Here is an 11,737-nt window from a genome sequence, read left to right as displayed (position 1 = left end):
AAGGAAAGGAGAATGTTTTGTGGACCACTTTGGTTTTCTTTTTTGCGTGTGGCAGTTTTAAGTTATTAGTTTTTAAAATCAGTACTTTTTAATGGAAACAACTTGACCAAAAATTTGTCACAGAATTTTGAGACCCATTAAAAAAGTTTAATGAGAAAAAAAAAATAGAGAAAATTGTTGTGCAGGGTAGTGAGGGGTATATGAGAACTCTGTATACTTTGCTGAATTGTTTCCATAAACCCAAAACTACTCAATACATTAAAATCTATTAAGTGTAAAAAAGTAAGTAAAATCTCTGTGAACATCAGTTCGAGTATATCATAAAGTGGATAAAGCAAAATGTAAAAGAGTATCTATTGTAAGTTATATTTTGTGTAAGAAAAAAGGGGAAAAAGAAAAAATATTACACACACACACACACACCCTAGTCTGTTGGTTTATGCAAAAGCAAATGCGGGAAGAAAAATGTAGAAATAATTAGATTGGTACCTATTGTTGGTGAGAAGGCAGGGTGGGAAAGGATAGGGGTTATTATACTTCTCAGAGTACATCTTTCTCTACAGCTCTGAATTTTGGAACCATGTTAATGTTTCACATACTCAACAATGATATGACTAAAATCAACAAGTATGGAGGAAAACAAAATAAAATGGAAACAGAAGCAAATGAACTTATCATCAAACTGAAAGAGAACTCAAAATGAACCTAAATAATGTTTGAACACAATATTTTGAATATATATCCTCACACTAAAGACAAAAAACTGTAAACAAATATTTAAATTGAAGTACAGGTTTATTTTTCATAGTAGTATAGGATATCAATTATGAAACTGCTGTGCATTTTAGGATAAGCAAATGAGTAAATATATTGTGTATAATCAGAACCAGATTTCTCAACACTGAATAAAGGAGGTTAAACTATAAAAGAGAAAATGCTAGAATTAACCCTGTGCTATTGGATTGGAATTTGAATTACCAGTGTAAACTTATGGTTTTTATAAATACATTTCACAATATATGTGATTATATTATAATCAGTATAACAAATTTGCATTTATGTATATAAATAAATATAGAAATAGAGGTAGTTTGGCTTATATAGACATAGAGGATCTAGAAGCAATGGCATTCCAAACACTTGTAGCACCCAGGATTCCTTGAAAAAAGGGCCCATTTCAGGGCTGGAGCTGAGAAATTAAAAGATGAGTCTGGAGTATCTTGTAAAGTCCAAAAATAAGAAAGTGCTCACTCTTGGACATAAACGTGGGAACGATAGACACTGTTGACTACTAGACAGGGAAGGGATGAAGGGGGTCGTAGATTGAAAAACTACCTATTGAGTACTATGCTCACCACCTGGGTGCAATATTCCCATGTAACAATCCTGCACATGTACTCCCTATATCTAAAATAAAAGTTGAAAATTAAAAAAAATAAGGAAGTGCTGAAAGAATGATAATCACATGGCAAAGGAACAAAGGTGTCAGTTTGAAAGGGCTTTCACTGGCCAGATCTAGGACTATTTGAGTATCAAAATAAATAATGATGGTAATGGATTAAACCTATCAAATAAATTGAGTCCATTAATCCATACTACTATAAGTAAATAAGTATACACATAAACAAAAATCATTTTATAGTAGAATGCCAACTAATAAATGTAGAATGAATGATCACATTGGAAAATTACAATTTCTTAATAATCAGAATAACAGTAGACTCAGGCTAAAATCACCAATGTATACTAAAACAAGTTGGTGAAAGATGTAAAAATAACAGAATATTTACATAGTCTCAAAACGTCTTCCCATAAGATATTTGTTAGTTACAAGTTTTACCTTGTAACTTTACAGCAGAGAAACTTAGTAGATTCTACCTTAGGCAAGAAATCAAAATTCAACAACAGAAAAGGACAAATCAACATTGTTGATTCCTCATATGACATTCTGAGAAGAACACAATATCGTTTTTGTAGTACTCTTATCAAAATGTGTAGCCTAAATGTAGTCATGGGAAATCATCAAATAAAAAAAAAATATGAGGGTATTCTAGTATTCTGCTAGAGCAGCCTTAACTCTAATAGTATCGAGATAGTTAAAAACTAAGAAAGAATGAGTACCTTTTCTAGATTAAAGGAGGCTAAAGAGACATGACAAATCAATGTGATATGCGATCATGGATTACATCCTGAAGCAGAGAACAAAAAATCTTTTCTATAAATGTTATTAATAAGATGCTTGGGAAAATTTGAATGAAGTTTGTAGATTAAATAACAGTAATGCAGGAATGTTAATTTTCTGATTTTGATCATTATAGTCCAGTTATACAAGAATAAAATTCTAAGAAACACACTGAAATAGAGATAAAAAGCCATCATGCCACTGATATACTTATATTTTTGATCTCTATGTCTATTGATAGATTGACAAATAATGTAGTAAAGACATAATAGCCAATTTGTTTAAGGGTATTAAAAATCCTTAATATGGCTGGGCGCAGTGGCTCACGCCTGTAATCCCCGCACTTTGGGAGGCCGAGGTGGGCAGATAACCTGAGGTCGGAAGTTGGAGAACAGCCTGACCGATATGGAGAAACCCCATCTCTACTAAAAATACAAAAAAATACCCGGGCGTGGCGGCGCATGCCTGTAATCCCAGCTACTCGGGAGGCTGAGGCAGCAGAATCGCTTGAACCCGTGAAGCAGAGGTTGTGGTGAGCTAAGATTGTGCCATTGCACTCCAGACTGGACGACAAAAGCAAAACGCCATCAAAAAAAAAAAAAGAAAGAAAGAAAGAAGAAAGAAAGAAAGAAAGAGAAAAAAAAATTCTTAATATCTTAATATTCTTGCAAATTATATGTGATCTGAAATTATTTCAGAGTAAAAAGTTAAATAGGTTTTTAAAGTTAAAAAATAAAGTTTGTCAGACTGAAGAAAACATTCAGCTATAGGCTAAAAGAGACATAGCCAAAATATAAGGTTACAGTCAATTTGAAAGTAAAATAGCAGAAATAAAGACTGAAATTTGGTGTAATTATACAATAACAGGCAAAATATAGGAAAAATCAACTACTGGAGATGAAGGCAAAAAGAACTACTAGAGATAAAAATGTTCACTGTATAATGCTAAACATTTCATTTCACAAATAAAATGTAACAGTTACAAACTTGGGTATACCTGACAGCATGACTTTCAAATATATAAAGCAAAAATTGTAGAATTTATTGGAACAACAGACAAATATACCATCAGAGTGAAGATTTTTAATACACTTTCACCAATAATTAATAGGAAGCAAAATATCAGTAAGGAAATGAAAGAGCTTAACATCACACATCAAAGTCTGACCGAATATATATAAAGAGAACACTGAATCCAACTGTTACCAATTACATACTGTTTTCAATTGTATATTATTTTATGTAATACAACCAAGAAAATGATCATTTTTGAGTCATAATATTAGTCTTAAAATAACAAATGACTTCTATCACACAATATTCTTTGACCAGATTGCAATTAAAAGTTAATAACAAACAATGATAGGTAGAAAATCCCCATATGCGGGAAATTAAGAAATACACTGACCAATAACTGATCAAAGAAAAAATTATAACTAAATTAGAAAATAGAAGTAAACTATAAAAAATTACACTTGAAGCCTAGAGTATACACATAGGTCAATATTTATAGGGAAATTTACAGGTTTAAGTGCTTCTATTGAAAAGGAGAAAACTGAAAATGAAAGCTAAGTATCCATCTTAGAGAAATTTGTAATAAAAAACATTAAAATAAACCCATATACTATAGGAGAAAGGAATAATAATAAAAAAGCTAAATCAATAAAAAATGAAAAAGTAAACAATAGAGATCATAATGAATTAAAAGATGATTCCTTGAAAAGACTAATAAAATTAACAAAGTCATTACCAAGATTGATATAAGAAAAATAAGATAGCTCTGAGAAGTTTGATGGACTGAAGCCTTCTTCTCTCATCTCGTCAAAGTCATTCTCTGACCAGCTTTGATCCGTTGCTGGTGATGGGCTGCGCTCCTTTGCAGGGGGAGATGCACTCTTATTTTTTGAATTTCCAGCTTTTCTGCCCTGCTTTTTCCCCATCTTTGTGGTTTTATCTGTCTCTGGTCTTTGATGATGGTGACGTACTGATGGGTTTTTCGTATAGGTGTCCTTCCTGTTTGATAGTTTCCTTCTGACAGTCAGGACCCTCAGCTATAGGTCTGTTGGAGATTGCTTGAGGTCCACTCCAGACCCTGTTTGCCTGGGTATCAGCAGCAGAGGTTGCAGAAGATAGAATATTGCTGAACAGTGAGTGTACCTGTCTGATTCTTACTTTGGAAGCTTCCTCTCAGGGGTGTACTCCACCCTGTGAGGTGTCGGGTGTCAGACTGCCCCTAGTGGGGGATGTCTCCCAGTTAGGCTACTCAGGGGTCAGGGACCCACTTGAGCAGGCAGTCTGTCCGTTCTCAGATCTCAACCTCTGTGTTGGGAGATCCACTGCTCTCTTCAAAGCTGTCAGACAGAGTCGTTTGCATCTGCACAGGCCTCTGCTGCTTCCCCTGTTGTTTTTTAGCTGTGCCCTGTCCCCAGAGGTGGAGTCTACAGAGACAGGCAGGTTTCCTTGAGCTGCTGTGAGCTCCACCCAGTTGGAGCTTCCCAGCGGCTTTGTTTACCTACTTAAGCCAAAATTGACAAATGGGATCTAATTAAACTAAAGAGCTTCTGCACAGCAAAAGAAACTACCATCAGAGTGAACAGGCAACCTACAGAATGGGAGAAAATTTTTGCAATCTACTCATCTGACAAAGGGCTAATATCCAGAATCTACAAAGAACTCAAACAAATATACAAGAAAAAAACAAACAACCCCATCAAAAAGTGGGGAAAGGATATGAAAAGACATTTCTCAAAAGAAGACATTCATACAGCCAACAGACACATGAAAAAATCCTCATCATCACTGGCCATCAGAGAAATGCAAATCAAAACCACAATGAGATACCATCTCACACCAGTTAGAATGGCAATCATTAAAAAATCAGGAAACAACAGGTGTTGGAGAGGATGTGGAGAAATAGGAACACTTTTACACTGTTGGTGGGATTGTAAACTAGTTCAACCATTATGGAAAACAGTATGGCAATTCCTCAAGGATCTAGAACTAGATGTACCATATGACCCAGCCATCCCACTACTGGGTATATACCCAAAGGATTATAAATTATTCTACTACAAAGACACGTGCACACGTATGTTTATTGCAGCACTATTCACAATAGCAAAGACTTGGAATCAACCCAAATGTCTATCTGTGACAGACTGGATTAAGAAAATGTGGCACATATACACCATGGAATACTATGCAGCCATAAAAAAGGATGAGTTTGCGTCCTTTGTAGGGACATGGATGCAGCTGGAAACCATCATTCTTAGCAAACTATCACAAGAACAGAAAACCAAACACCGCATGTTCTCACTCATAGGTGGGAACTGAACAATGAGATCACTTGGACTCGGGAAGGGGAACATCACACACTGGGGCCTATCATGGGGAGGGGGGAGGGGGGAGGGATTGCATTGGGGAGTTATACCTGATATAAATCATGAATTGATGGGTGCTGACGAGTTGATGGGTGCAGCACACCAACATGGCACAAGTATACATATGTAACAAACCTGCACGTTATGCACATGTACCCTAGAACTTAAAGTATAATAAAAATAAAAAATAAATAAATAAATAAAAAAGAAAAAAAAGAAAAATAAGATAGAAGTCAAAAGTAATCAATATTAAGAAAGAAATGGTTTACCTATGGATAGACAATAAAATAAATTTATATGTAATTAAAGTATATTGACAAATTTTATCAATATGTATAAATCACAAATTTTTTTCTAATAAATATTTATAACATCAAAATTGAAACAAAAAGAAGTGAAAACCTGAATAGTTTTATGATCCTCTGGTAAATGAATCATTCAAAAATGTGCCTATAATGTGAACTCCAGATCCACAAGGTTTTACCAATGAATAATATGTAACATTCAAAGAAAAGGTAATTCCAATCTCACATTAATGATCCCAAGCCAATCTCATTCATGAACTGAGATACAGAAATCATAAAGGAAACATTAGTAAACCAAATTTAGAAATATAAAAAAAAAATGACATGGCAAAAATGTATTTATTCCAGGAATACAAACTTTAGTTTTAATAGCAAATAATGCAATTTGCCACATTAAAGATTTAAAAAGAAACAATAATTGAACATCTCAACTGATGTAGAAAATACTTTTGATAAAATTTGGCATCTATTTATTTAAAAAATTCTTAGAAAACTAAAAGTAAAAAACATTTTCATCTGATAAGTTATATCTGCAAAAATCTTTTATAAAAAGAGTACACTTATTCATAAAACAATTGAAGGCATTCCCTTTCAATTCATGAAAAAGACAAATTCATCCATTATTATCACTTCTATTCACCATTGTACTGAAGAACCTGGCCAGAACAGTAGGAAATAAATTGAAAATAAAATAAAAATAAAAGTCATACAGATTGGAAAAGAAGAGGCAAAGCTTTCATTATTCACAGACAATGTAGCACACCAAGAATATGGACAAGCAACTATAGATGAATCATTAGAATAAATAAGATAGTTTAGCAGGGTGGTTGGACACAAAATCGGTATACAAAAATCACTTGTATTTATATACACCAGAAACAAAAATATTGAAAAAATTTTAATTTTGCCATTTCTAATATGTATAATAAAAAATTAAAATAGAACTAAATCTAATGAAAGATATACAAGCATTCTATAATGAAAGCTACAACACATTGCTGAGAATAGACATAAATAAACTGAGCTTTATTATCATGTTTTTGATTTGGAAGACTCAACATTGTTAAGGTATCAGTTGTAACCAAATTTAAATACACATTTGGTATAATCCAAATGAAATTCCCAGGAAGAATGTTTGACAAAATTGATAAGCTAACTTTAAAATTTATATAAAAATATAAAGGGTCTAGTATAACCAAGAAAATCTTGAAGAAGAACCACGTTGGAGGACTTACCCTGTTTATTAGATTATAAAATTTACAATAAAACGATAGTAATTCAGAATGGTGTGGCATTGGCAGAAAGGTAGACAAGTAGATTAATGAAAGAGAATGGAATCCAGAAATAGACTACCCTGACAACAACCTCATACCATACAGAAAAACTCATTTAAAATACATCATTTTTCTAAATGTAAAATAAAGTGAAAAAGCTCTAAAAGAAAACATAAGGAAACAACTTAATAACCTTGTATAGACAAAGATTTCTTAAGACCCAAAAAGCAATAATAATTTTAAAATAAAAAACTGGACTTTATTGACATTAAAAGCTGTTCAAATATAATCATTAAAGTCTGTGGCTCACGCCTGTAATCCCAACACTTTGGGAGACTGAGGTGGGTGGATTACCTGAGGTCTGGAGTTCGAGACCAGCTGACTAACATGGTGAAACTCCATCTCTAATAAAAATACAAAAAAGTAGGCAGACGTGGTGGCACATGCTTGTAATCCCAGCTACTTGGGAGGCTGAGGTAGGAGAATCTCTTGAACCCTGGAGGCAGAGGTTGCAGTGAGCCAAATTCACACCATTGCACCCCACCCTGGGCAAAAAGAGCAAAACTCCATCTCAAACAAAGAAACAAACAAAAAAATCCCTTTGTTTGTGAAAGTACACCATGAAAAGAGAGAAAGGGCAAATCATATATCTGACAAGGGCCTTATATACAGAATATACAAACAATTCTTACAAGTCAACAATAAAAAGAGAAATAACCCAATTAAGTATGTGCAAATAATTTGAATACACATTTCTCCAAAGAAGATATACAAGTGGCCAATAAATACATGAAAAGATGCTCAACATCATTAGCCCTCAGAGATATGCAAATCAAAACCACAATAATATGCCACTTCACATCCACTAAGATGGCTATAATTTTTTAAAAGACAATAACAAGTCTTAGTCAGGATATGGATACATTGGAACCTACATATATTGCTAGGGAAGATGTAAAATGGTACAGCCACTTTGGAAAACAGTCTGACAGTTCCTCAGTTAAACATAGAGTCAAAATATTATCTAGGTATATTCCCAAAAGAAATTAAACATATGTCCACAATATCATGTATAAGAGTGTTCATAACAAGCATTATTCATAGTAGCCAAAAAGTGGAAGAATCTCAAATGTCCTTCAATGGATTAATGAATAACCAAATGTGCTATATCCAAACAAGGGAATATTACACAGTTATAAGGAATGAAATACTAACGTATGCTATAATATGGATGGACCATGTTTACTCTAAGAAGCCCATAACAAAAGACCACATGTTATATGATTCTATTTACATTGATTTTCCAGAAAAGGCAAATCTACAGAAACACAAAGAAGATTATATGGGAATTGGGAGATAATGGAGAGTGACTGCTAGTAGGTACAGGGTTTCTTTTCGGAGTGATGCGAATGTCCCCAAATTAATTGTGTTTATGGTTGCACAACTCTAAAAACCATTGAATTGCACACTCGAAAGGAGTAAATTGAATAGGGTATGAATTGTGTCTCAGTAAGACTGTTTAAAAATAAGTCTTTTATATAATGGAAAAGTAAGTTAGAGGATTGCAAAAGGTGTCTGCAATGAATATATCTGACAAATGACTCTTACCAAGTATACATAAAGAAAATACATAAATTATTAAGAAAAAGAAAACACAACAAAAACATAGCAGCAAACTTAAAGAGACACTTCACAAAAGAGGATATGACCAATTGGATAATGACCAATTAGCACTTAAAAAAGTGCTGATCATCAAACAATTGTCATTAGTGAAATGCAAATTAATACCGCAACCAGATACTACCCACTAGACTGACTCTAATTTAAAATATTGACAATACTAACTGTTGGAAACAATATGGAAGAACTGGAGCTCTCCTACACTCCTCCTGGAAATGTAAAATTGTATAGCAACTTTTGAAAACTGTTTGAAAGTATTTACCAAAGCTAATCATATGCCTACTTTATGGATTATGACCTAGCAATTTCATTCCTGGGCATGTATAGCCCAAAGAAATGAATGCATATACTCACCAAAATACACACACGACTGCTTTTAACAGCTTTATTTATAACAGCCAAATTAAAACCAACAAGTACTCATCATCAAAAAACTGACAAATAGTAGTCTATTCCTACGAGGGAATACTACTTAATAAAGGCCACATCAATGACACCACGACAACATGGATGAATCTCACAGACATAATGATGAGCAAAAGAAGCCAGACTCCAAAGACCACATACTGTATGACTGTTTTCATATGAACTTCAAAAAAGTTAAAACTAATCATTAATTTGTAAAAACCAAAATAGTAGTCTCCTTTGGGGGGATAATGGACAGCAGAGCTCACATGTTCTAAGGTGCTTCAAATCTTCTTTGTCTTTATCAGAATGATAGTTAGATGGATGTATGCATGAATTTTCAAAAATCATTGAGATGTGCAATTAAAAGTAGTGTATTTTATGTGCTTTATCTATGTTATCCCTTGATATAAAACAATATTATCAATAATGTAACATAATTTGAGTGAAAGAAGACAGACATAAAGGAATACATACTTATTATTCCATGTGTATAAATTTCAAAAACAGACAAAACTATACGTTGTTTCTTTTTAAGGATACATATTTAAGTGCTAAAAACTTTGAAGAATCAAGGAATGATTACCACAAAATTCAAATGTTTATCTCTTGGGAAATGTGAGGGAAATATGATGACAGAAGGTCATGCATTGGGCCTCTGGAGTAGAGTAATATTCTGTTCCTTGGATGGGGTGGTAGGTACAGGGATGTTCCTTCAACTGTACATATATTTTCTTACACTCTTGCATGTATGCTAATCTTCAAAATTAAGAAAAATGTAAAACAAAATAAAACAACTACACTATAAAGGAAAAAATATATTAAAGTATCCATAAAAGTTGGATCCCCGAGAATTTCACTAATATCTTAAGGCTGGATAATTTCCTAAAAGATACATGCCTTACCATCAAAAGAGTTAGTGAGTGTTTTATAATTGGAATGGATTAAAAACATTGTATTCATTCATGCTAGGGAAGTAGTGTTGGAAAATGTTTCTGAACACTAGGAAAATTTTCCCAAAAGAAAATACTCAGAATATCAAAGTTATGAAAATATATATATCCAAGTTCAGCAAAATATTCCCATAACTGAATAAGAGCAATCAAAATAATTATGTAGAGAAGTGGCAAAACAGTATGAATTGATAATATACCAGAATATGGAACTAGCTCAGTATTTTCCAATATATTCATTTTCTGGGATATTCACTGAAATGTTCTTTATAATAGCAAAAATTGCAAGCAATGTATGTCTACCAGTTAGGTATTAGTTCAAAAAGTTACAATGTATTAATAAAATGAAGTATTCTGCAAATTATTAAATGCAAATTATTAAATGAATATGTATATTTTATATACCTGGGCTGTCCAGTATGGTAACCACTGGCAATATCTAAGTTTAAATTAATTAAAGTTAAATAAAAGTTGAAATCAAGTTCCTCAGTCACATTAGCCACATGTGATTAGTAGCTGCTGCATTGGACAGTACAGAATAAAACATTTCTGTCATTCCAAAAGTTCTGGACAAGTATTCAAATGTCTTTAGCAAAGTATTAAGCAAAATGTGTAAATTTTAAAAACAGATTTCTTTTAATCTGTATTTTCATTTGTGCATATTTGTGGGAAGATATACCAAAATGTTGACAGTGGTTATCTTTAGGACTAGGTTGTGAGATTGAGGATGATTTTTGCTTTCTTTCTCCTACTTTGTTTTCTGAAAATTTTTACAATAGCACGTATAACGTCTATAGTCAGAAAAAAGTCAATAAAAGATTCAATTTACTGGAAAAAATGACAAACTGTTTAAGCTCTTTGATATATTTCTTGAAATGTATCTTAAGGGAATGATCAAAATTGCAGACAAAAGTATAATCACAAAGCTGTCCATTGCAGCATTGCTCATAATCAGGGAAAATGGGGAGGGGCTATATATCCAGTAATAGTAACATGGTTAAATTAATTTGTGATTTGATTTATGATGTTTTTCTCAATGGGAATGTATTGTCACATAATATGTATTATGTTATGTTATGAAGATGGAAAATGAGTCTTCTTAGGAAGTCTTTCACCATACAAAATGAAGCCAAAAGTCTAGAGGGCTTCCAAGCAAGGATGGCAAATTGAATGCTTTCATTTACTTTTGCTCCCTTCTGAAATTCCACTAAAGCAACAGTAAGGGGAATTGTGTAAAGGCATAAACCAACAGAGACAAATACATAATAAAAGAGGAGATAAAAGTAGCAACATATTAGGTAAGCAAATATCGCACGTAAGGAAAACCCTCTTTCGCCACTCAGTTTTCCGAACAGGGGAAGCCAGACCTAGGCCTCTCAGGCAGGAGATTTAAGGATTCTTCTCACCAATCTAAACAGCTTCTAAAAGGACATTTCTAGAGTGAAAAGTTGGGGTTTCCCACAAAAAATGACTTAGGCCTTCCAAGCAACTTTAAAATTGTTTATTGTGAAAGATTATATATATGTACAGACTATATATTTTGTATATAATATATATT

General features: G+C 33.0%; 1 pseudogene across 1 annotated transcript in view; it reads left to right on the top strand.

Moving 5' to 3' along the window:
* The window catches only part of LOC105518632, a 12,873-nt pseudogene extending 1,524 nt beyond the window's left edge, over positions 1-11,349 (top strand). Inside the window, exons 2-3 of the transcript XR_001002861.1 lie at positions 4,785-4,793; positions 11,262-11,349. The product of XR_001002861.1 is annotated as an elongation factor 1-alpha 1 pseudogene (transcript). The remainder of the gene's footprint in view (positions 1-4,784; positions 4,794-11,261) is intronic.
* Positions 11,350-11,737: the final 388 nt, after the last annotated feature.

Source organism: Colobus angolensis, unplaced genomic scaffold, assembly GCF_000951035.1.
Source record: "Colobus angolensis palliatus isolate OR3802 unplaced genomic scaffold, Cang.pa_1.0 Scaffold324, whole genome shotgun sequence".
Classification (NCBI taxonomy): domain Eukaryota; kingdom Metazoa; phylum Chordata; class Mammalia; order Primates; family Cercopithecidae; genus Colobus; species Colobus angolensis.
This window is presented reverse-complemented; position numbering and strand designations above follow the sequence as displayed.